This window comes from Oncorhynchus kisutch, linkage group LG9, assembly GCF_002021735.2.
Source record: "Oncorhynchus kisutch isolate 150728-3 linkage group LG9, Okis_V2, whole genome shotgun sequence".
NCBI lineage: Eukaryota > Metazoa > Chordata > Actinopteri > Salmoniformes > Salmonidae > Oncorhynchus > Oncorhynchus kisutch.
In genome coordinates, this window is record NC_034182.2 from 8927738 (window position 1) to 8952884 (window position 25147).

At 44.1% G+C, this 25147-nt stretch overlaps 1 protein-coding gene across 2 annotated transcripts in view; it reads left to right on the forward strand.

The window, feature by feature from the left end:
* Positions 1-601: 601 nt before the first annotated feature.
* LOC109879959 (cyclin-dependent kinase 17) overlaps positions 602-25147 on the forward strand; it is a 35558-nt gene continuing 11012 nt past the window's right edge. Inside the window, exons 1-2 of one of the 2 annotated variants that reach the window (XM_031831792.1) lie at positions 602-964; positions 8602-8683. The gene's annotated coding sequence lies outside the window, so the exon portion shown is untranslated. The remainder of the gene's footprint in view (positions 965-8601; positions 8684-25147) is intronic. The other variant, XM_020472165.2, reaches the window with a different exon arrangement.

Here is a 25147-nt window from a genome sequence, read left to right on the forward strand (position 1 = left end):
TTGAGTAAAAGTATAAAATAATTTTGTTTTAAATATTCTAAAGTATCAAAAGTGAAAGTATAAATAATTTCAAATTACTTATATTAAGCAAACCAGATTGCAACATCTTCTTGTATTTTTAATGTATGGATAGCCAAGGGTACACCAACACTCAGACAAAATTTACAGATGAAGCATGTGTGTTTAGTCTGCCAGATCAGAGGCAATAAGGATGACCAGTGATGTTTCCTTAATTAGTGCGTGAAAACAGACAATTTGACTGTCCTGCTAAGCATTCAAAATGTAATGAGTACTTTTGGGTGTCAGGGAAAATGTATGGAGTAAAAAGTGTATTCTTTTCTTTAGAAATGTAGTGAAGTAAAGGTAGTCAAAAATATAAATAGTAAAGTAAAGTACAGTACAGATACCCCCCAAAAGTACTCAGAAGTACTTAAAAGTATTTTTACTAAGTAGTTTGCACCACTGATTAATAGGCCTTGTTGTCAGAGAATGTCGGCTAAGATGTATCTGTGTACTAAGCCTACTGCAGGAGGCGCTACAAAACTACTCATTGAATGAAGGGCCATATTGGTGCTGCTGGTATGCGGCCACCAATCGCATTCAGTTTATTTCCCCCCTCTCTCTCCGTGTCAGCAGCAGCATAGGCGGAGGCGTCAGAATGTGGGCAGCCACAGTTTGCACCTCTACCGGTTCATCCACGGACACAATCCGTTCTCACTCCCCATAAGCTCCCTGCTCGTCATAGAAGTGAGCTTTCGGGAATCTGGTCTGTAATTTTGTATCATTTGAACTTTGAATACGGTGTTCAAGTGAGAACATTCTGTACGGAATAATGTGAGCAAGAGAAAAGCAAGACGTAGACGAACTGTTTTTTTACGGGTGGGTGGAAAGACGGGCATCCGGCCTCCGAGGAAGCGCCCATCGAGGTGTGGAAGTCAGGTAGAAACAACGTACATCGTTTTTGGTAAGTAGCCAAATGTTGTGGCTTCATGTAGGTTTACAAGCACACTATCCATCAGAATGGCTACTGAAATGCCGATTTGAAATGACTAGAAACAATGTTACCAGCGCGCAATGTTGCGTCGCCACAAGGGTCTGGTTGAGTTGACCAACTATTTTGCTCGCTTGTCAAAATAGGACTAGCTACCGGACACCTACTAATATGAGTTGTATTAACACAATTATATGTGTGGTTTAAATACCTTAGTGAGTGGTTACAATGGGCAATACCATTGCTGTTTATTTGCCTTCAACCTATAGGCTAACTTACGCACCATTTGATTTTCAACACCATGTTGTCAACATCTTTTAGGCTATAACCCAGGAAAATCGGAAGCATGTAACGTCACATACAGTAGGTTACATTGAAAGTGCTGAGTATGCCAATGCCTTGTGCCGTGTCAGTTAGATGCATGTCATCACATTCTATACACAGATTCCTTTCAGGGTTACACTGGCTTCGTTTGTTTTTGCCCAATTTTATGTTTTGCTGTAGCCTATCTGAACCGTTAAAATAACAATGTATTATAGGCTTTACGGTCCATAACAGGTGTCGCACATTGTACGTTTGTGTCAAATGTGCATATATGAAACTGATTGGCTACTGTGTACAATGTTATCAATGAATGTAAGGTTGATAGGCCAATAAGTTATAATTCACAGCATATAGATGTCTGAACGAGGTTTACTGTAAGTGTGTAATAGTGATGATGAGGAATTGGTTCCTTGGACCACAGTAATACCTGGCACACTCTAATCTCAGTCTAGCAGCTCTTAGCTGTGACTGCCTCTCAGGGAAACAATATCATGGTATAATTGGTGGAAATGGATCAGTTCAGTCAGATTTCCCTCTGAAAACCATGCCACAAAGATAACAGGCAAGCAGACTGGCATTGGATGCATCCCCCATGAAGGTCAAACCTTGATAGTGTAGTTGGAAGAGGGCAACAATAGAGAAGAATTGAGGTAACGCATTATGTCCATCTTTCCTATCCTATTGGCAGTTCCGAATTTTGACAGGTGTGTGGTTGTGATGACGCTCGTCCTCCTGTGCTCGTCTCATTGGAGCTGTGTCATTTCACCTCTGACCCCTGTGATGTTTTTCCAGTGGTGGTGTAGCCTACATGTCTGTTTGGAACAGCCCTTTACTGTGCGTCTGGAGCCAATATGGCCCTGGGCTGAAATGCACACCCTCCCCACCATCTATCCCCCCCAGCACTGCATGTGTCCGGAGTGTGTTTTTCATCCACCATAGGTGTGTCAAATCTTAGTAGTTGTCAGTTAGTTCTTGGCCAAGAGGTATGTGTGTACATGTACTCAGGTTAGTCCGAGCAGTTCCCTGCAGCTAGAATGACCCAGATCAGGAGTATGTAGCCAAGTTGTTCTATCCGTGTGAATCCAATCCCTCATGACAGGCTAATTATACTGACCCAAACCCTCATGTTTCTGTCCCAACTCTCTCTAATCTCTCTCTAGTGCTACAGTGTAACCCTGCTGACAATAGCAGGCCACGATAACCTTGATATTGATCAGTCTCAGTGCTGGGAGGTGAAGCGCATGGAAGGATAACGGAGACCGAATCAGATTATATACAGTTGTGATGGTGTACTGGTGCTCTGTGTGTTTCCTCTGTCGTGACCCATGAAAAGGCTCACACTCATCCTCTCCGGTCCGATTGGATATGATCATGTCGGTTATTCATGGTAGATGCACGGAATGTCGTGCGGTACAGTCTGTCTTTTGCCAGCCCCCTCTTTCTCTCGCTCTGTCTCTCTCGCTCTGTCTCTCTCGCTGTCTCTCTCGCTCTGTCTCTCCCCCTCTGCTTCTGTGTGTTTGTGTCAACTCCCCTCTCTCCTCCTTTGACACCAGACTCTAAGCCGGTGCCATCCTCTCTCTCCCTCTGTCTTTGGGAAGGTTCCTCTGTGAGTGTTCTTTTCATGGGACCCTCTGCTTACTATACCCACAGTGTCTGCCTGTCTGTCTGTCTGACAAATGTTCAATCCATATGTCTGTCTGTCTGCCTTCACATGCAAATCAGCAGATCAAGTCTGAGGGAGGAGAGATGAGAGGAGAGGAGGGGATGAAAAATAGAGATGGTCCAGCAGTGGTGGAAAAAATACTCAATTGTCATAGTTGAGTTAAAGTAAAGATACCTTAATAGAAAATGACTCCAGTGAAAGTGAAAGTCACCCAGTAAAATACTACTGGAGTAAAAGTCTAAAAGTATTTGGTTTTAAATATACTTAAGTATCAAAAGTAAATGTAGTTGCTAAAATATACTTGAGTTTCAAAAGTAAAAGTACGAATAACAAAACATTCCTTATATTAAGCAAACCAGATGGCACAATTTTTAAATTATTTTTATTTACTGATAGCCAGGTTCACACTCCAACACTCAGACATCATTTAAAACCAAAGTATTTGTGTTTACTTATTCTGCCAGATCAGAGGCAGTCGGGATGACCTGGGATGTTCTCTTGATAAGTGAAGTGTGTGAACTGGACCATTTCCTGTCCTGCTAAGCATTCAAAATGTAACGAGTACTTTTGGGTGTCAGGGAAAATGTATGAAGTAAAAAGTACAGAATTGTCTTTAGGAATGTAGTAAAGTAAAAGTTGTCAGAACCCCCCCAAAAAACTACTTAAGTAGTACTTTTAAAGTATTTTTTACTTAAGTACTTTACACCACTGGGGTCCAGACTGTTCTCCCTATATGAACGTGTTAACTCTGGTGGGTGGAGGGGTGGTGTTGACAGAGTAATGCCCACAATGACAGTACACACATTCTCAGTGCAGATGTGCTGAAGTACGCAGTATGCTCATAAAGTTCCTGTCTGCTATGGGAGGGGGGATATCTCACTCTGACAGGCTTACAGAGGATCATCCTAGGTTAGAACACACTGTTGCCATTGACAACAGAACCAGGCGCTATCTCTTTCTCGATTTCTGTCCATCCCAACTTATGAGATTTCTCTCTCTCTCTCTCTCTCTTTTTCACTCTCTCTTTTTCACTCTTTTTCACTATCACATCAGGCATTAATCTTGTGTTCTGTTACTGTGTCTTGAGAGAGCTCATTGATTTGGGACAAGAGATACAGCACACAGACCGTGCCCACAGCCTGATCTGTACCTATTACTGAAGATATCGTCAACACCGTACTGAGGGATGAACAACTGCGTGCGGGCGAGAGAGCAAGATGTACATTTTCCATGACTTTATTCCTCTTTAGTCCTTGTGTGAATGTTCATGTGTGTGTCTGTGAGGCATGCACATTCCTATTCCTGCTCGTATGATTATATGTGGAGGAAGAGATGGATTGGGAAGGCAGGCTAACTCACACAGCCCCCCCCCCTCAGTCTGGTCAGCCAGGGGTTAAACTGTTTGCCTGGACGTGTGGAATGTAACATCAGATTATCATTAGGGGCAATCAGATGCTTTCTCTCAGTTCCTGATTCCTGAGAGGAGGACAGAGAAGAGCGGGAGGAGGAGGAGTGGATGCTGACGAAGCCCCCCGTTTATCTATCATCTGATGCCATGTGTCTTCGGGACAACGTCCGTTGTCATTGGGTGTATTTTGGGTCGCTTAGCAATTATTTATTTTTTCCGGGGCAGTCTAATTGGAGGCTTGATAATGAGTGTAATTATTGCAGCCTGAGTGTGCCTCACACCCACACAGACACATTTAAAGAGTCATAGAGCAGAGGTACAGGAATGTACAGAGGGCTATAGAACTAGCCAGGGAACAGCATTCTGTAAGATGGAATACACCGAGGTGTTACCTCTAACACTTTATCATTGCTATTTTCCCAATTTCATAGTCATGTACATTGTCTATACTGCACGTGACGAAGTATGGACAATACGCCGTTAAAGTGTAGTGGGGCTCATTTGATGGGTGACCATGCCTGAAACCGAATGACTTATTGGCTTTCTCCACTTACGTAGCAGCTGCCTGTGTCCAAACCCCTGCTGTGTGTGTGACAACAGTTGCCCAGCTCTTTTTCCCAGGCCTGCTTCAGAACATGGGTGACTGAATCAGCACAACTAGCGAGGGGAGGCGGAGGGACGGACACATGTCCACACGTGCTGATTATGGAAGCTATGTCAGCCACGTAAGGAATGTGGAAGAGGGGTGGGCTTGGGTGTTTGTATGGTGGGGGATCATCTCCTTCTGTCTCTGTGTTCACAGTTTGAAAGTGAAACTGAGGAAGTGGTGGTGGGTGGACTCTTCAACTGTAGAAGACTTTCAGTATCGTTGATGAGTGGTATGATCTGATGACCAGTCATGGTATATTAGAAAAGCTGTCAGGGGTCGTCGCTGTCTCATTGTCTGTTGTACTGCTCTCCAAACGATTAGACTGTACTTTCAAGGTGTGCTGGATACGCGCACACATCCTTGGCCTGCTATGGCGACAGAGCCGCAGCTTCCTTCCTGCTGTTCAATGGAGAGCGTTGAGATCATATATACAGTAATAAGCCATTTTATATCAGCCTGCAGTGTGTGTGTGTGTGTGTGTGTGTGTGTGTGTGTGTGTAGGGCAACAGTACAATACCAGTCTATTGTTATCTGGCTGTGATGTCATCTTATGTGAATGGCTCTGGACTAGAGTCAACGTGGGCCTGTGTTCTGGTGGGAATGGGAAGACGACTTCTACTGAGGGATACACTTTCTGTACCCTGAAAAGAGTTTGATGGAGGGAAGCCGGGGGTGTTTTGTAGACTATCCTAATGCCCGCCTGTCGTTGCCTGAAGAGGGGCATTGTGGGAACTGGAGCTGCCCTTTTGGAAGGAGCCCAGGGTCTGATTAACACTGCCCCGGTACCATGCACAGACCAGCACTGTGTGTGTGTGCACTCACACATTCTGTCTTTGTCCTCTCTTTTTTTCTTTCCCTCCCGTCCTCCCGTCCTCCCTCCCTCCCTCCCCCTGGGGAGACTGTCCCATCGTGCGTTGCCCTGTGGGGGTTGGGACATTGGCTTGTAATCTGGAGATTAGAGGGTGGCATTGTCCGAGCAGCAGACAGACGGATTATTCACACACACACACACGAACAGTAGCACTCGTACACGAAGCACACCACACATACTGTACTCATACACAGTCATAGGGAAATTCCCTGAAGTAGACACACGCACAACAGCACAGAGTGACTGTGTCTAATACAGAGTGACTGTGTCTAATACAGAGTGACTGTGTCTAATACAGTGTGACGGTGTCCCGTTAGTCTGTCCTGTCTGCCATGTTGAAATAGTCAAGGAGCTGTGATCTCCACACAGCGAACTCTATATTCCGGCACACAGAGTAACATGACTTCAGCTAGCATAACAGAACAAACCCTACCTTGTGGTGCAACTTCACATAGTGGGTCCTAATGGGACATAGCACACTGTTCTGACAGGCACATTGTTCACATTCCCTCATATCCCAACCCGGACAGTGACAGTGACAGCGCAGTGACAGCACAGTGACAGCAGAGTACAGTGTCTGACTCTGGTTCACTAGTTCAGCTGACACTGTGGAGCTTTAGGAAGTCATGGGAACCTTGTTAGCAAACTGCCACGAGGCTGAAGGAAATAAATCTAGCCCAAGGTAAAGTTACATCACAAAAAGAGTTTGTTCTGTTATGAGACAGTAGCTGGACTCCTGTTACGTGTGTGTGCGTGTCAGACGCTGTATGTTGGTGCTGATAGTCTCAGGACTCTTTTGGAGGGTCTTGGGTGGCAGGCTGTGTGTGTGTTGAAGATGACACTTGTGAAGGCTTGGTCGTCTTGACTGCAAGTGGGGTTAAAGTGGTATTGGGAGGAGGTAATGAGCTAAGGGGTAATATGGCTGAGCGGCAGGGGATACTCTTAAATAGCTTCCTATCCTAGTCTCATTTCCTAGCCATTCTGCCTTCACAGCCAAATCAGAGGAGATCGCGGAGAGGAAAGGAGACGAGCTGAAACTGTTGAGAAGCCTGAGCGGGAGGGTGGAATGTTTCTCTTCCTGACTTCCTAACCCTCACTCGGGTGAAGAGGAGGAATGTCACACCAGGAGCGACCCGGACAAAGACAGGAAGCACCGCTGGCTGGTCCAGTGGGAACAGAACAGAGACTGTGGGACGCAACAACCACCTGTGCCTGACCTGGGTGTCTCCGGGACGATCCCTAGGGGCACCTGGTGGGCACACCTGTTCTCTAGGGCTTTATGTTGTAGAGGTGGGGCCTGGGGCGGGTCGTGGGAAAGGGGAGGTTCAACAGGAAAGGAGAGATCAGGGAAAGGATAACAGTGGGCAGAAAAGACAGTGAAATGATAAACCATTGAAGTGTGCAAGGATGAAATAATTGATCTGCTCTTTGTTGTTGGAATACACTTCCGGGTAACTTAGGCATTTCACTGCTTTTAATGTTCACATCCATCTTGCATGTGTGTCCCCAGTACACGTGTCCCTCCTATCTCTGTCCTGTGGGAATGGGAACTATTCCAGCTGTTCCTTGCGAAGAGGAAGCCTGTGTTTTGGGACACACTTGCATGTTCCCTGTTGTGCTCCTCTGGCTGGCTGTCCTGAGTCGTCCGGAAGCAGCTCGTTAGACCTCGTTAGTGGCTTTGAAGAAGAAGAAGTAAATAGCAAGATGTGTAACTGTAAGGCTGAGAGGGCTGGTGGGAGGAAGGTGCTACAGGAAGAGAGGATGGATGGGCTGACAGTTATTGACTTGACTGTCAGACTACTACAAGGGGTTCAATAACCGCTCCTCAATAACCACACCGGTGTGGCCTTCTGCTCCTCGCACACACCGAAGGAGACGACGAAGCACAGAGTCTTATCTTCTCAAAGGGTCGTCATGTGAGACTGAGACATTGCTAAAGCTGGTTAAAGGGTAGCGGCCCAGGCAACCCTGAAGGGTTGGGTTTAACTGGCTCAGAGCGAGTGTGTTTAGGGGTGAGGTCTGGGTCCTGTTGGAGTCTGTCCCGTTCATCTCTCCATTTGACACAGGGATGATGTATAGCCTCGTCCGTGCTCATCCTCTTATCTCCCTCGCACGCACACGCAGTGCTTTTTCTCCCTTTCCAACCCCCCTTGCTGCACACTGATGGCACTCTAGTGTCTGTGCGCCAATTCAAACCCTGTGTGTGTGTGTGTCATGCCACTCACTATGGGGCTATGATAACTAATTGTCCTGCTTTATTCTGTGGGTTGTTTATATTTTTATCAGAGAGACTCTAGCTCGGATTGGTGATAGCTACTTTATTGAGGAAAAATCTATGACTGAGATATGAGGTTGTCTCACCTAGCGACAGTAGCTAAAGATGAATGCACCAGCCGTAAGTCGCCCTGGATAAGAGCGTCTGCTAAATAACTCAAATGTCAAATGTAAAGAGGGAGGGAGCACGTGCCTGTGTGGTGTTTATGCTCGTCTGTGTATAATGGCAGGCCTGTCCTCTGTAGAACACACTGTGTATTCAGCTGTGAGAGTCTGCAGTACCCAGTCCTAAAAATAACCCCCCTTACTGCCCCTCTCCTTCTCTTCTCCTCCCTCCCCCTTTCACCCATCCCCTCTCTCCTACGCTATTCCTATCTCCCCATTCTTATCTCCTCTCTCTCTCTGCCCTCCTTCCCTACAGGATCCGATCGCTCCTCTCTCTGTCTCATTGTCTTGGCTTCCACTCTCAAACTGAAGGAGATTTTCCAGCATTTGGGACATAGGTATTTCTGTCTCTGTTTGCTCAAGTGCCTCTAATGTACACTCACTCTCTCTCACACACACACACACACACACACACACACACGTCCATTACCCGTTAGCGCTGTTATTTCAGCTCATCCCTCCAGGGTCAGTCACGCTGAAACTCCTTTTAGCTCCTTACACTGAGAGGTGTGTGCGCGAGCTGGCGTGACTGGCTCAGTTCCAGTCAACCAGTGTGATGGATGTCGAGCAGCAGCGTTTTGTGCTAACACATCCCATTACATCACTGTGAACGGTTGCCCCCCTGGCACCACTGGTTTATGGTTATTGGCTGCAGCAGCCATTACCTCTCAGCCGGGTTGGCTCGTGTTGGTTTTGGGAGTTCAGAGGTCACAGGTTGTCATGGTGATATGCTCGACCTCTCATCCCTGAGTCTGGCTGCGGGTCAAAAGATCGGAGGGGAGGCAGCGTTATGTCTCTAATAGCTGTGTTCCATTATTTATGGTACGACCTCATCTGTGAGTTTGGGGGAGGTTGTTTGGGTAGGATAGCTGAGATAAGGCTGAGTTTTGTTAAGAGGCGGGTGTGTGTGTGTGTGTGTGTGTGTGTGTGTGTGTGTGTGTGTGTGTGTAGGATAAAGCAAGGTAAGGTTTGGGTGAGGGGTGTGGAGGGGCATTGATGAGAGGGGGAGGGGATTTGATTAATGCTTTGGGCCTAACCGGGGTTAGCGTTGATTGTATTACATTTGGAACTGAGCTGCCTCCAGAGCGGTGCACTAAAGAGCATAATCAATGAGTTAGCCTGCGAAGTTGGCTCAACACAAGTGACAGCGTAAGCACCTGGAGCAACGAGTAGGATTCTGTGCTTTCACATGCAACAGTGATTGCTTTTGATAAAAACGCTTTATCTGCTTTTTCAATGAAAACTACTTTGAAAATTTCGGACATATATTTTCCATAAAATATATGTATGTTTCTAAACAATGTATCATGCCGCCTTGTTGACATGACTGAGTGGTGCAGATTACTGATTGATTTGAGAAAGGCCCTCCTCCCTCACTTCCCCTGTTCACATCACGGGCCATAGCCCGGTGCACCGCAGTTCAACTTACTGGAACTCCCTCAGGGTCCAGGAAGGGGGTGTAATACTGTGTTTGGGAGTGCTCGGGCAGTATATTGTAGTCCGCATGTCTTTAATCCCATTCATTTGACGACAGTGGTGGTTTTGGTTAGTAAGGCACACCTGCAAGATGAGGAACCACTCTGGCACTGGTGTTTGTGTCCGTGCGTACTGTGTTCACTGCTGTACCTCCTCTTCTCTTACACAGGTGTGTTTGTGTGGTGGCCTACAGGGGTCTGTGACTGTCTGTGATCTTTATATCATAGGGGTGATGTTAGCTAGCACAGGGCTAGGCCTGTAGCTGTAGCCTGTTACTCACCTCCATGTACACAGCAGACACAACGGGTAGGGCTGGGCGATATGGCTGAAAAATCTCCATTTTAATTTAATTTTTTCCTTCTGAATAAGCTTTGCTTTGCACAATTTTAAAGGTCAATACACCACATTTCAAACGGTCAGCAATAATCTAATGAATTCAAGGCTTGTAAAATTATACAGTGTCAAGAAAAAGTATGTGGGCCCTTTTGAATTGCCTGGATGTCTGCATAAATTGGTCATCAAATTTGATTTGATTTTCCATCTAAGTCACAACAATAGACAAACGCAGTCTGCTTAAACTAATAACACATAAATTATTGTATTTTTCTTGTCTATATTGAATATATAATTTAAACATGCACAGTGTAGGTTGGAAAACGTATGTGAACCCCTGGGCTAACGACTTCTTCAAAAGCTAATTGGAGTCGGGAGTCAGCTAACCTGGTCCAATCAATGAGACGAGATTGGAGATGTTGGTTAGAGCTGCCTTGCCTTGAACAAAAGAGGTCTCAGAAGACTTAAGAACTGTTGACTTACTTTAACCCTTTCCAGCTTTATGCATCTCTAAAAGCCTTGATGTTCATCAGTCCACGGTAAGACAAATGGTCTATAAATGGAGAAAGTTCAGCACTGTTGCTACTCTCCCTAGGAATGGCCTTCCTGCAAAGATGACTGCAAGAGCACAGTGCAGAATAATCAACGAGGAAGAATCCTAGAGTGTCAGCTAAAGACTTACAGAAATCTCTGGAACATGCTAACATCTCTGTTGACGAGTCTACGATACGTAAAACACTAAACAAGAATGGTGTTCATGGGAAGACACCACGGAAGAAGCCACTGCTGTCCAAAAAAAACACATTGCTGCACGTCTGAAGTTTGCAAAAGTGCACCTGGATGTTCCACAGTGCTACTGGCAAAATATTCTGTGGACAGATGTTGTTGGAAGGAACACACAACACTAAAGGGCTGGGTGATATGGCCAAAATCTCAGCCCGATATAGGTCATTTCATATCCCGATAATGATACATATCACAACATAACACATTTTCTGTCAAGTCCATGAATAAATAGTATATATAAAATGACCACATGTAAATACCTATTTCTTATTACATTTTGAATTATACTCCAAATAAAAAGGTATTTAATCAAATATGAGTATTTTATTTAGAACCTCTGCAAATTTTCAATTAAGCATGTAACAAAATATCAATATCTAAAAAGGTAAATAGAAAACACTTCAACAATAGTTGCAAACAAATTAAATATAGGCCTAAAATGTGTAAACTCAGCAACCAAAAAAAGTCCCTTTTCCAGGACCCTGTCTTTCAAAGATAATTCATAAAAATCCAAATAACTTCATAGATCTTCATTGTAAATGGTTTAAACACGGTTTCCCATGCTTGTTCAATGAATCATAAACAATTAATGAATATGCACCTGTGGAACGGTCGTTAAGACACTAACAGATTACAGACGGTAGGCAATTAAGGTTAGTTATGAAAACTTAGGACACTAAAGAGGCCTTTCTACTGACTCTGAAAAACACCAAAAGAAAGATCCCCAGGGTCCCTGACATCTGCGTGAATGTGCCTTAGGCATGCTGCAAAGAGGCATGAGGACTGCAGATGTGGCCAGGGAAATAAATTGCAATGTCCGTACTGTGAGACGCCCAAGACAGCGCTACAGGGAGACAGGACGGACAGCTGATCGTCCTCGCAGTGGCAGACCACGTGTAACAACATCTGCACAGGATCGGTACATCCGAACATCATATCTGCGGGACAGGTACAGGATGGCAACAACTGCCCGAGTTAACCCAGGAACGCACAATCCCTCCATCAGTGCTCAGACTTTCCACAATAGGCTGAGAGAGGCTGGACTGAGGGCTTGTAGGCCTGTTGTAAGGCAGGTCCTCACCAGACATCACCGACAACAACGTCGCCTATGGGCACAAACCCACCGTCGCTGGACCAGACAGGACTGGCAAAAAGTGCTCTTCACTGACGAGTTGCGGTTTTGTCTCACCAGGGCTGATGGTCAGATTTGCGTTTATCGTTGAGGAATGAGCGTTACACCAAGGCCTGTACTCTGGAGCAGGATCGATTTTGAGGTGGAGGGTCCATCATGGTCTGGGGCGGTGTGTCACAGCGTCATTGGACTGTGCCTGCAATGACAACAAGCTATCTCAACACTATGCATTACAGGGAAGACATCCTCCTCCCTTATGTGGTACCCTTCCTGCAGGCTCATCCTGACATGACCCTCCAGCATGACAATGCCACCAGCCATACTGCTCGTTCTGTGTGTGATTTCCTGCAAGACAGGGATGTCAGTGTTCTGCCATGGCCAGCGAAGAGCCCGGATCTCAATCCCATTGAGCATAAATTTCCCATAACATGTTCATTGATACTCTCTGTTCTACATTTTGGTAGTTGAGACATAAAAATGGTATGGTTAGAAAGGTCATCTATTACAGTAAAATAATGTCTAAGAGTTTTGGTGTCAATATGACCGATTCTGTTGGCCCAAATGCAAATACTGAGTTTAAACTGCTTGTTGTGAGAGAGGAAGAAGTTCTTTCATATTTGTTGTGAGTGGCAGGGGGAAGGTGCACAGTGCACACAGCACAGAAGGAGCAAAGGAGCCTAGACCAAAAAGATTCAGAACACTCATAAAAACAACAAATAGCATTCTTGCAATACCGGCATTTGGAACATCCCGCTAAAACCAAAATGTGAATTAATTTGATATATCCCCCAGCCCTATGGACAGGTACTAGGCCTTTGTCTCAGAATAGCTTATCACAGTGTTAACCATATTAGCCTCGGGTCAATATGGAGGAAGGGTCGTTGACATGTATTTGACATTTGAATCTATTAATCAAAGTTGGCATATTTATTACATTTTGCCCTTACCCAGTCCTCCTTTTGACTTCAAAGTGTTTCATCTGTAGGTTCTACAAAGCAAAAGTTGGTGTCATATGAAGCTTTATCGCTTGCTCTGAAGTATGAGTAGCACATCTATTTAATTTGTGAATAATGAAAATTATAAACATAATTATTAAACTATATTTTAGATTTGGCTTTTTATTTATATATATATTACTCTACTGCCATATCAAAGTTTCACCGTGGGATCTCTACTAGGTTTTAAAGTTATAGCCCGTTTTATAGAGAGTTTGGTTACATTGCCTACTGTGCCAATCATTGCACTCCTTTTACTTATATCATTACACATCCTGCACATTACCAGCAGAGGTCGACCATTTTGAATCCATTTTCACATTCACTCTGTTGGTAATGCAAGTTGGATCATAACTAAAGTAGCAGAGATCCCGCTCTGGAACATTTGATATGCCCGTAAAGTATATTACGTTCAACAATAAATTTGTATTTTTCTATTGTCATGTTTGTTTATTTTTAAGCTAAATGAATGTAAAAATGTGTTATTGAAATCAATCTACTATTCATATCACAGAGCATGCGGTAAAGCTTCATATGACACCAATTGTTGCTTTGTAGCGCCTACAGATGAAACATTATGGAGTCTTAAAGGAGGCTTTAATTAACTTAATTATTTCTCAGTTATGCTTTTAGATACATATGTCAACTTCCTCCAAAGGACCCTTCTATGAATTACATTTCGTGAACACTTCAAAATCATGTATTTAAAAATAAAAAATAATTTTGTCCTGGTTTGGTATTGAATTCCAGTACAGCCCTGTCTCTGTTCTCTTTCTCTGTTCTCGTCTGTTCCTTCCTCAGCTAACAGTACATGCCTGGAGTTACCCCCGGTGATGTCATGCCTCTTACACAAACACAAAGACACCATTCTGTTCTTCTCACTCGAAATATGCTCACTTTCTCTTTTCCTCGCTCTCTTTATCCCTCGCTCGCTCTCGGCTTTCACACTCTCTCACACGCACATGCGCACATCAATGTGCACACATTCACGTCTCTTCTCGTTCCGTTTTTATCTTTTCCATTTTCAATTGAATATTAATTTGATCATATCATAATTTCCTAGTTACTTGACAAATAGTGAGTGAGACTAGAAGGAAAGGAGCAGCCAGCCAGAGAGGGTTCTGGGATAGTCTAGACCTACTAATCTTTTGGTAGCAGAATATAGAGTCTGGGGCCTTGGTCACCATGGTGACGAGAGAGGAGTTTGGGGATATAGAGAGACAAAAGGGAGAGAGACAAAAGTTGCTGTTCTTATTCAACTTCAAGGCAGATGTCCCTAAATGGGGGTGGAACTACTGTATCTTTAGGGACATGACTTCAAGGGAGCTGTCTTAGTTGTCACATTTTAATTGATTTTGATGTGTGTGTGTATTCGACTTAATTAGGCCTTGTTGTCTGCCGTCTCTCACTCGCCTGCCCTTTGTCTCCTCCTCTTCGCTGGGCTCTGGCCTACCCACGATGCACTGGGGGACCCACAGAAGCACAGGCTAAGAGGTTTGAGGGGAGATCTGAGGGGGTGCCTGGTTTGGGTTTGAAATTCTGGGTCAGGACTTCACAGAATAATTATTAGACTGTGTGTGTGCCTGCTTGCACATGTATGTTTTTTTTTGAAGGGATGCTGATAAGCGAGAGGAATGAGGGGGTGAGGGGGAGCGACGAGGAAGATGGGGGGGGATACTGGGACAGAGCCCATCAGCCAGTGTGTTGGATTGTGTTTGATGGGGAATTCTCTGTGCTTTCCATTTCACATCATTCAGATATGCCAGATGCTTCATCCCCCCCCCCCCCCCCTCCCTATCCCCAGCCCCCCAGCCCTGTCACATGAGCTCTCTTTGTTTTGGTGTGGCCCAGCGATAATACCCGTCTCTGTTACACCCCTCTGTATCTGAGACAAAGAGTGCTAATCTCATACTTATGGCTGCACAATGAATCACACTTTAATCAAAATTGCAATATTGACATGTGCAATATCCATATCTCAAGGCTGATTTTTTTTTTCATTATTTTTTTTTACATTATGAATGGAACATTAAATGTAGTAAGGTTCCCCTGAAACTCTGACCAACACTTTGGTTCCTACTAGTGATGCACCAAAATGACATTTTTGTCCAATTCCGATATTTTCTTTGCCAATAAATACCGATAACCGATTTATTTAACATTTTAGCGGCCTTATAAGTGTTCTAGTACAGTTAAATAGTTAACACACACACTATATCTCAGTGCAAGAGGCATCACTACAGTCCCTGGTTCGATTCCAGGCTATATCACATCCGGCAGGCGCACAATTGGCCCAGCGTCGTCCGGGTTCAGCCGGGGTAGGCCATCATTGTAAATAAGATCCTGTTCTTAACTGACTTGTCTAGTTAAATAAAGGTTAAAACACCACACACACCACACTGACCATTAAGTTATTTTTTGGGCATTTACGTATATCCCCATTACCAGTAGAACATAATCAAAACCTATTTCTCTCACTTACTTGCTGTGCTGTTCATTTGTGCGTTCATTTGTTCTTGTCATTTCATTCTCAACCACGATTTCTCATACTATGGAAGACCCATTTGGGTCTTTGTGTGTCAAGTAACACTTTCACGTGTCAAATAAGCTTGTTGACCAATCAGGACCTGAATATGACTGCACGTCACATAATAATTTAAGGCGTTCATTCATTTTCTCCGTAGTTATTACACATTGATTACACTATCACTCGTATTTCATATGTCACAACGACTCATCGATACGTATGCTATGATGCTGGTAAAGTTGTCTCGCGTACCTACAGTGCTGGTCGAACAAAACAAAAAAAGCTAGCTATCTCATGGATGCAAACAATGTTCTTCCCCAAAAACATAGCAACACAACATCCGTTTCAGTAGCTATAGTTAGCTAGCTAGGTGTCATCTAAAATAACCCAGTAAGGGCTAATGCAGTTCTTATTTGATTAAGGATGGTCGGACCCATCTATGTGAAGCTAGCCACAATAAGGAATAGCCACAATAGTGTACTTTGCAGTTAGCCTTAAATAAAAGTATGTCATTTGACAGTGATGCAAATGATTACAAATAGTAGAATTATGCCATAATTGAATAGATCGTGCTAAATGAGGTTGGAAGGTTGTTAAATATATCAACAAAATACAATTTGTTAATTTGACAAATCTGTTGAAATCACACTGTATTATACTTTAGAATTGCATTGGGGTCATACTTATTTCACTGTACAGCGTTACCTATGGAGTGTGGATCAATGACATGGGGTATCAGTCTCCTCAGTGACACCCAGAGAACATTAGCGTTGTAGCTCTTATTGCGGGACTCTGAAACAACTGTGAATTGAGCCACATTTATTGTCAACCTATGTGTATTGATCACTATTCCTGAGGAAAAACAATTCTGCGTGGCTGTTTTGGAGTCTGAGGAGAAAAAAAAAATGGGTATTGAGTAGACTGATAACCCATTTCGTTGATCCCCAATCCTTAGGGAAAGCTATACAGTGCAATATGAACGTCAATACACATAATAGGTTGACTGGGGAGGTGATTTCACACAGTCACAGTCCCGCGATAAGAGCTACAACGCTAATATTTGCGTAAACTCTTGACAGTTGTGTTCTGTTGGTGTCACCGAGTAGACTGATAGCCCATTTCATTGCTTCACATTCCAACCTTGTTTAACATTATCTAGTCTAAATATGGCATGATTCCACCAATTGTAACCTTCAGTATCACTTTGAAAGAGTTATGTTTATTTTGAAGGCAAATCGCTAATTCCACTATTGTGCATAATCCTTATTGTGGCTAGCTTCACAGCACATAACCCGGTCCGGTCGAAGCTCACTAGCCAGATGAAGCTAGCTGGCTGCTTATAACGTTAGTTTTGGGCAACAGGGTTAAGTAGCTGGCTAGCTATTTATTTTCATGAACTGAAGTTCAATTTCAATAGGCGAACAAAAAGTGGCTACCTAGCTAATACTTACTCACAAGGATTCCTAAATCATTGCTAAGAATAATGAAAATAACTGCAGTTTCTACTGGTAATTGTTTTCGGGCTGGTTGTATTGGTGCTAGCTAAGTACCAAGCTAAAGCTAGCTACCCCTGAAGTTGCGGTTGAACAAATAATGCTTTATTACCAGAGTGGTATTGTAAAATAGTGTTATTTGACACGTAAAGACCCAAACGGCGTTCCATAGTATGTCGTGAAGCTAATGGCAGTGAAGCCATTACTGTGTAACTCAAGTAGGGCAACGTGTACCGGTGCTCGACCAGTCGGCGAAAGCTAACATTATAATTACATTTGAATTGAACCTTTATTTAACTATGCAAGTCAGTTAAGAACAAATTCTTATTTACTATGACGGCCTACCCACGACAGAACGGTTGGTTGTCAAGGGCAATGAATTCCACTATCTTGGCATTAATGGATTTCGCCTTTGAGTTGTCTCGCTGAAATGTTCTTACTCTTTCAAATGACTGCTCGACTTGTTGACTGCTTGATCCACACAGCAGATATTGTGGGCTAGGTTAGGAATGCTGTGTTGCACGAGTAGCGCAAAATTGTACGTGGCTTCATTACTTCATGTACCTAGGTTATATTGGTATGCACATCAGCTTTGACATCGGTTTTGGACTTCGGCATTAAACTAGACATCGGGCCGATACCGATGTTGGCATTTTTAGCTAATCTCATCGGATTCCGATATGTTCACCAATATATCGTGTATCCCAAGTCTGGTTCATCCTTGGGAGCAATTTCCAAATGACTGATCTGTACAAACAATAGTACACAAGTATAAACACCATGGAACCACGCAGCCGTCATAACGCTCAGGAAGGAGACACGTTCTGTCTCCTAGAGATGAACGTACTTTGGTGTGAAAATTGCAAATCAATCCCAGAAGAACATCATGTTGTGGGGGTGCTTTTCTGCAGGAGGGACTGGTGCACTTCACAAAATAGATGGCATCATGAGGCAGGAAAATGATGTGGATATATTGAAGCAACATCTCAAGACATCACTCAGGAAGTTAAAGCTTGGTCGCAAATGGGTCTTCCAAATGGACAATGACCCCAAGCATACTTCCAAAGTTGTGGCAAAATGGCTTAAGGACAACAAAGTCAAGGTATTGGAGTGGTCATCACAAAGCCCTGACCTCAATCCCATAGAAAATGTGTGGGCAGAACTGAAAAAGTGTGTGCGAGCAAGGAGGTCTACAAACCTGACTCAGTTACACCAGCTCTGTCAGGAGGAATGGGCCAAAATGCACCCAATTTATTGTGGGAAGCTTGTGGAAACGTTTGACCCAAGTTAAACAATTTAAGGCAATGCTACCAAATACACTCAATTACTATGTAAACTTCTGACCCACTGGGAATGTGATGAAAGAAATAAAAGCTGAAATAAATCATTCTCTCTGCTATTATTCTGACATTTCACATTCTTAAAATCAAGTGGTGATCCTAACTGACCTAAAACAGGGAATTTTTACTAGGATTAAATGTCAGGAATTGTGAAACATTTAAAATCAGTTTATTTGGTTGAGGTGTATGTAACCTTCGGACTTAACTGTACATACATACAGTACCAGTCAAAAGTTTGGACACACCTACTCATTCAAGGGTTTTTCTTTATTTTTACTATTTTCTATATTGTAGAATAAAAGTGAAGACTTCAACTATGAAATAACACACATATGGAAGAATCATGTAGTAACCAAGAAAAGTGTTTAACATATCAAAATATATTTGAGATTTTAGGTTCTTCAAAGTAGCCACCCTTTGCCCTGATGACAGCTTTGGACACTCTTGGCATTCTCTCAACCAGCTTCACATGGAATGCTTTTCCAACAGTCTTGAAGGAGTTCCCACATGCTGATCACTTGTTGGCTGCTTTTTTCCTTAACTCTGCGGACCACTCATCCCGAACCATCTCATTTGGGTTGAGGTCGGGTAATTGTGGAGGATAGGTCATCTGATGCAGCACTCATCACTCTCCTTCTTGGTCAAATAGCCCTTACACAGCCTAGAGGTGTGTTGAGTCATTGCCCTGTGGAAAAATAAATGATAGGCTCATTATGCGCAAACCAGATGGGAGGAGGATGGCGTCGGGGGGGAAGGCTGCCAGTCTTATTGCTCACCTCAAACTGGCTGAGGATTTCTTCTTCAGTGAGTCAGACGGGAGGAATATAATACAGACACCAGGTCCAGATCCCCGTTATTAGCTGGAGATGGAAATGTAGATTTCACAGAAAGAGATCAGGGTGTCTTGTGAGGATCAGGCGACAAGTGGCTATCCTGACGTTGCCTTCCCTCCTGCTAGCTAACATTGAATCGCTGGAAAATAAATGGGACGAACTGAAAGCATGTTTATCCTACCAATGGGATATTTAAACTGTAATATCTTATGTTTCACCGAATCGTGGCTGAACGACAACATTAAGAACATACAGTTGGTCGGTTATACACTCTATCGGCAGCACAGAACAGCGCCCTCTTGTAAGACATGGGGCATTTATGTATGCAACAGCTGGTGCACTATGCATTTATGTAAACAACAGCTGGTCCATGACAGCTAAGGAAGTCTTGAGGTGTTGCTTGCCTGAGGTAGTGTGGTCTACAGCTTATCTTGAGATACACTATCCTACCTAGAGTTTTCATCTGTATTTTTCGTAGCTGTCTACATACCACCACAGACGGATGCTGGCACGAAAACCGCTCTCAATGAGCTGTATACCGCCATAAGCAAACAGAAAAACTCTCATCCAGAGGGGAAAAAATTATTTGGCCGATTAATCGGTATCTGCTTTTTTTGGTCCTCCAATAATCTGTATCTTTGAAAAATCATAATCGGTCGATCTCTAAACTCGAATGAACCTGTCCTCTGCAGCAGAGGCGGTCCTCATGAGAGCCAGTTTTGTCATAGTGCTTGATGGTTTTAGCGACTGCACTTGAAGAAACTTTCAAAGTTCTTGACATTTTCCAGATTGACTGACCTTCATGTCTTGAAGTACTGGCCTGTCATTTCTCTTTGCTTATTTGAGCTGTTCTTGCCATAATAAGGACATGGTATTTTACCAAATAGGGCTATCTTCTGCATACCACCCCTACCTTGTCACAACACAACTGATTGGGTCAAACGCATTAAGAAGGGAAGAAATCCCACAAATTAACTTTTAACAAGGCACACCTGTTAATTGAAATGCATTCCAGGTGACTACCTCCTGAAGCTGGTTAAGAGAATGTGAAGAGTTTGCAAAACTGTCATCAAGGCGAAGGGTGGCTACTTTGAAGAATCTCATCTGAAATATATTTTCATTTGTTTAACACTTTTTTTGGTTACTAAATGATTCCATGTGTTATTTAATAGTTTTGATGTCTTCACTATTATTCTACAATGTAGAAAATAGTACAAATAAAGAAAAACCCTTGAATGAGTCGGTGTGTTGGTACTATACATATACACTGCTCAAAAAAATAAAGGGAACACTAAAATAGCACATTCTAGATCTGAATGAATGAAATATTCTTATTAAATACATAGTTGAAGGTGCTGACAACAAAATCACACAAACATTATCAATGGAAATCAAATGTATCAACCCATGGAGGTCTGGATTTGGAGTCACACTCAAAATTAAAGTGGAAAACCACACTGCAGGCTGATCCAACTTTGATGTAATGTCCTTAAAACAAGTCAAAATGAGGCTCAGTAGTGTGTGTGGCCTCCACGTGCCTGTATGACCTCCCTACAATGCCTGGGCATGCTCCTGATGAGGTGGTGGATGGTCTCCTGAGGCATCTCCTCCCAGACCTGGACTAAAGCATCCGCCAACTCCTGGACAGTCTGTGGTGCAACGTGGCGTTGGTGGATGGAGCGAGACATGATGTCCCAGATGTGCTCAATTGGATTCAGGTCTGGGGAACGGGCGGGCCAGTCCATAGCATCAATGCCTTCCTCTTGCAGGAACTGCTGACACATTCCAGCCACATGAGGTCTAGCATTATCTTGCATTAGGAGGAACCCAGGGCCAACCGCACCAGCATATGGTCTCACAAGGGGTCTGAGGATCTCATCTCGGTACTTAATGGCAGTCAGGCTACCTCTGGCGAGCACATGGAGGGCTGTGCGGCCCCCCAAAGAAATGCCACCCTACACCATGACTGACCCACCACCAAACCGGTCATGCTGGAGGATGCTGCAGGCAGCAGAACGTTCTCCACGGCATCTCCAGACTCTGTCACATCTGTCACATGTGCTCAGTGTGAAATTACTTTCATCTGTGAAGAGCATAGGGCGCCAGTGGCGAATTTGCCAGTCTTTGTGTTCTCTGGCAAATGCTAAATGTCCTGCACGATCCTGCTGCTGGGTTGTTGCCCTCCTACGGCCACCTCCACGTCTCCTGATGTACTGGCCTGTCTCCTGGTAGCGCCTCCATGCTCTGGACACTACGCTGACAGACACAGCAAACCTTCTTGCCACAGCTCGCATTGATGTTCCATCCTGGATGAGCTGCACTGCCTGAGCCACTTGTGCGGGTTGTAGACTCCGTCTCATGCTACCACTAGAGTGAAAGCACCGCCAGCATTCAAAAGTGACCAAAACATCAGCCAGGAAGCATAGGAACTGAGAAGTGGTCTGTGGTGTGTCTTGCTAATTGCCTATAATTTCCACAGAATTTTTTACAGAAGTGTGATTGACTTGGAGTTACATTGTTGTTTAAGTGTTCCCTTTATTTTTTTTGAGCAGTGTACATAAACTCAATATTAGGAAGGTGTTCTTAATGTTTTGTACACTCAGTGTATGTGATCTTATACAATGTAAGCAAGGTTTTAAATGATTATGTTTTAGTAAAATATTATCTGTTTGGGTCAATTTATATCTTATGGTCAATTTGCATTCTTCAAATGATTTGTAATTGCTCTGGCCACCTGACCATCTGCTCAAGAAAAAATCGACCTGCAGCTGAATCTAGTTGACGATCCCTGCTGTACTGTGTGAGTGTGTGAGTGAGTGCAACCACTAGAGAGAGGGTGAGTTAGAGTATGAGATGGAATGAGCAAAAGGGAGGGAGAAAGAGGTTGCGTTTTCTCCCTGTGCTGCTGTTACAAGATTCTGGACTCTGTCCAATGGGAACAGCTAATCTAGTAACTCTATATCTACGCTGCAGGGTGGCAGAGAGGGATCTGCTCCAGTTACTGAAGGTGGGACCAGCAGCATATGTTTTTTCATTGTTGGATATAAAAGACTGCCCAATGCGCGCACACACATTGGAGGACAGCTGTGGCTTCCTTGGCCCTCAGTTCTTCTCATATTTCCTTGCCAGCTCAGCTCATGCTGCTGAGTTGAAGTAAATAGTTAAATAAAGGTTCAATGAAAACATTTAAAAAATGCAGCAGGAAAGAGTGAGTGTGTGTGTGTGTGTGTCACTCCCTACAGCAGCAGACAACCTTGGTCTCAGCAACCCAATCCTCCACAGCCTGCCCATTTTCCTAGCCTGTCTGCCCAAGGACAGTGATGCCCTGAGGGGCAGACACAGGCATACTCAGCCCCAGCCACATGACCAGGCCTGTGTCCCGCACAGGATAGAGTTGTTGGAATGTTAACATAGCATGTTAATATATAGCCTTATTGGCATTACTGCATTCAATACTGTCTGTGTGTGTGTGTGTGTGTGTAGACCACAAGTGTGGCTGATAAGATAAATGGAGAATGTTCTGTTGAAAAATCCTATTCGTGAACTGAGTCTGCTCACTGAGGCTGTACATAGTCAAAGCTTTCCTTAAGTTTGGGTCAGCAGTCACAGTGGTCAGGTATTCTGCCACTGTATACTCTCTGTTTAGGGCCAAATAGCATTCTAGTTTCCTATGTTTTTTTTATGCTTTCCCCTCTCTCTCTTGCTCTCCCCCCCCAGCAGGTTTGTTTTGCTTAAACAGATGCGTGCACACGTCAACACACCTTTGTTTTACTATCCTTGTGGAGACCAAACAGTTGATTCCCATCCAAAATCCTATTTTCTCTAACCTTGACTCTACACCTAATCCTTAACCCCTAACGTAACCCTAAACCTAACCCCTAAGCCTAGAATGAGCTTTTTCCTTATGGGGACTGGTGGAATGTCCCCACAACGATAGTAAAACTAAAAACACATGCGCCTGCACACACACACACACACACACACACTCCATTAACTAAATTTGTTTTAATGAGATCAACTCCAGCCGAGGAGAGAACCAGGTCATACCCGTGCAACCCACACCCACGCTTAAACCTGACATCAAAGCGTCCCTGCCTTTGCCCAGCTAGGTACATGGTGGGTGTTAGGGCATGTGGGGGGGCGAAAGGTGGGGGAGACTAATCTTTCATCCCCTAACACACACACACACACACACACTGTTTCATCGATTTTCTTTGGTAGATTAGTGGTTGACTGGGGGTGGGTGCTGCTATATGCGTTGGCCTGGGGCATATTTGAGGGCACAGATCGAAATGTCATTAGAGATGATGTGATTCCTCACTCTTCATGACAGAGAGGCATGACTGTTCTACACTATATATTTGTATCTGATCGTTCTTTGACGTTGTGCCCTACTGGCTGGCATCTGTACACCTGGAGGTGATTTGAGCCTATAAGCTTAGTCTGGACATGGTGAGTGTATGTGCACTTGGGGTCATTGATTGAATGATTCCAGGGATTCCTGCAATGCATGCTCATGCCATCAGGAATGACAGAGGAATTTTAAGGATGACCAAGATGTGTGTGTAGACAGACAGATGGTGTCTCAAGTGTATGCAGTTGAGCTAATGATCTCAGAGGGAGTGAAAGGGAAAGGTACAGTACATGACCAAAAGTATGTGGACACCTGCTCGTTGAACATCTTATTCCAAAATCCTGGGTGTTAATATGGAGTGGGTTCACCCGTTTTGCTGCTGTTACAGCGTCCACTGTTCTGGGAAGGCTTCCCACTAGATGTTGGAACATTGCTGCAGGGTCTTGCTTCCGTTCAGCCACGAGCATTAGTGAGGTCGGGCACTGATGTTGAGCGATTAGGCCTGGCTCGCAGTCGCTTCAGCACCTCGTCGGTCCCGTTCTGTGAGCTTGTGTGGCCTACCACTTCGCGGCTAAGCCGTTGTTGCTTCACAATAACAGCACCTACAGTTGACCGGGGTATCTCTAGCAGGGCAGAAATTTGATCAACTGACTTGTTGTAAACGTGGCATCCTATGACAGTGCCACGTTGAAAGTCACTGAGCTCTTCAGTACGGGCCATTCTACTGCCAATGTTTGTCTATGGAGTTTGCATGGCTGTGTGCTCAATTTTATACACCTGTCAGCAACGGGTATGCCTCAAATAGCCTAATCCACTAACTTGAAGGCGTGTCTACATAGTTTTGTGTATATAGTGTAGATGGCTGGAGAGATGGATAGCTAGATATTCTTGGTCCTCTTCTTGTCTGTCTGATGTGATGTTTTCATGATGTAGTGGATAACTGTATCCCATGTGTGAGAGACACACACACACACACACACACACACACACACACACACACACACACACACACCGCACCCTTCACTGCTAGCTGGCAGTGTGTTATCGCTGTGTCCAGTACGGGATGGTGTGAGGGGGTTAGAGGGAGGAGGGGGTCCCACTCTCGAGGGGAGTCACCGCGGCAACACAATGGGCAGGGAAACTGGCCTAAGGCAGAGAGAACAAGGTGTTTCCTATGACCTGGCTTACTGCTGTGTCAGCATGCGTGCGCACACACACACACACTGATACACACATACTGATACACATAAACACACACACTGATACCCAAACCATACACTGATACACACACCATACATGCACACATGCGCACACACACACATTGTATTCTACATGCATTTATGCATATTTATCATACGCACATAAATCATACACTAGCATATCCGCACAGCACATTATTAATTGATACACTTACACACATACAGTAGATCCTACACAAATGGATGCACACACAACACAGCCATACCATCGGACCAGGAAGGTATTTGTGTTGCTATGAAATGTGGCCAGTTCTCCCAGTTTGCTGGCCTTTTC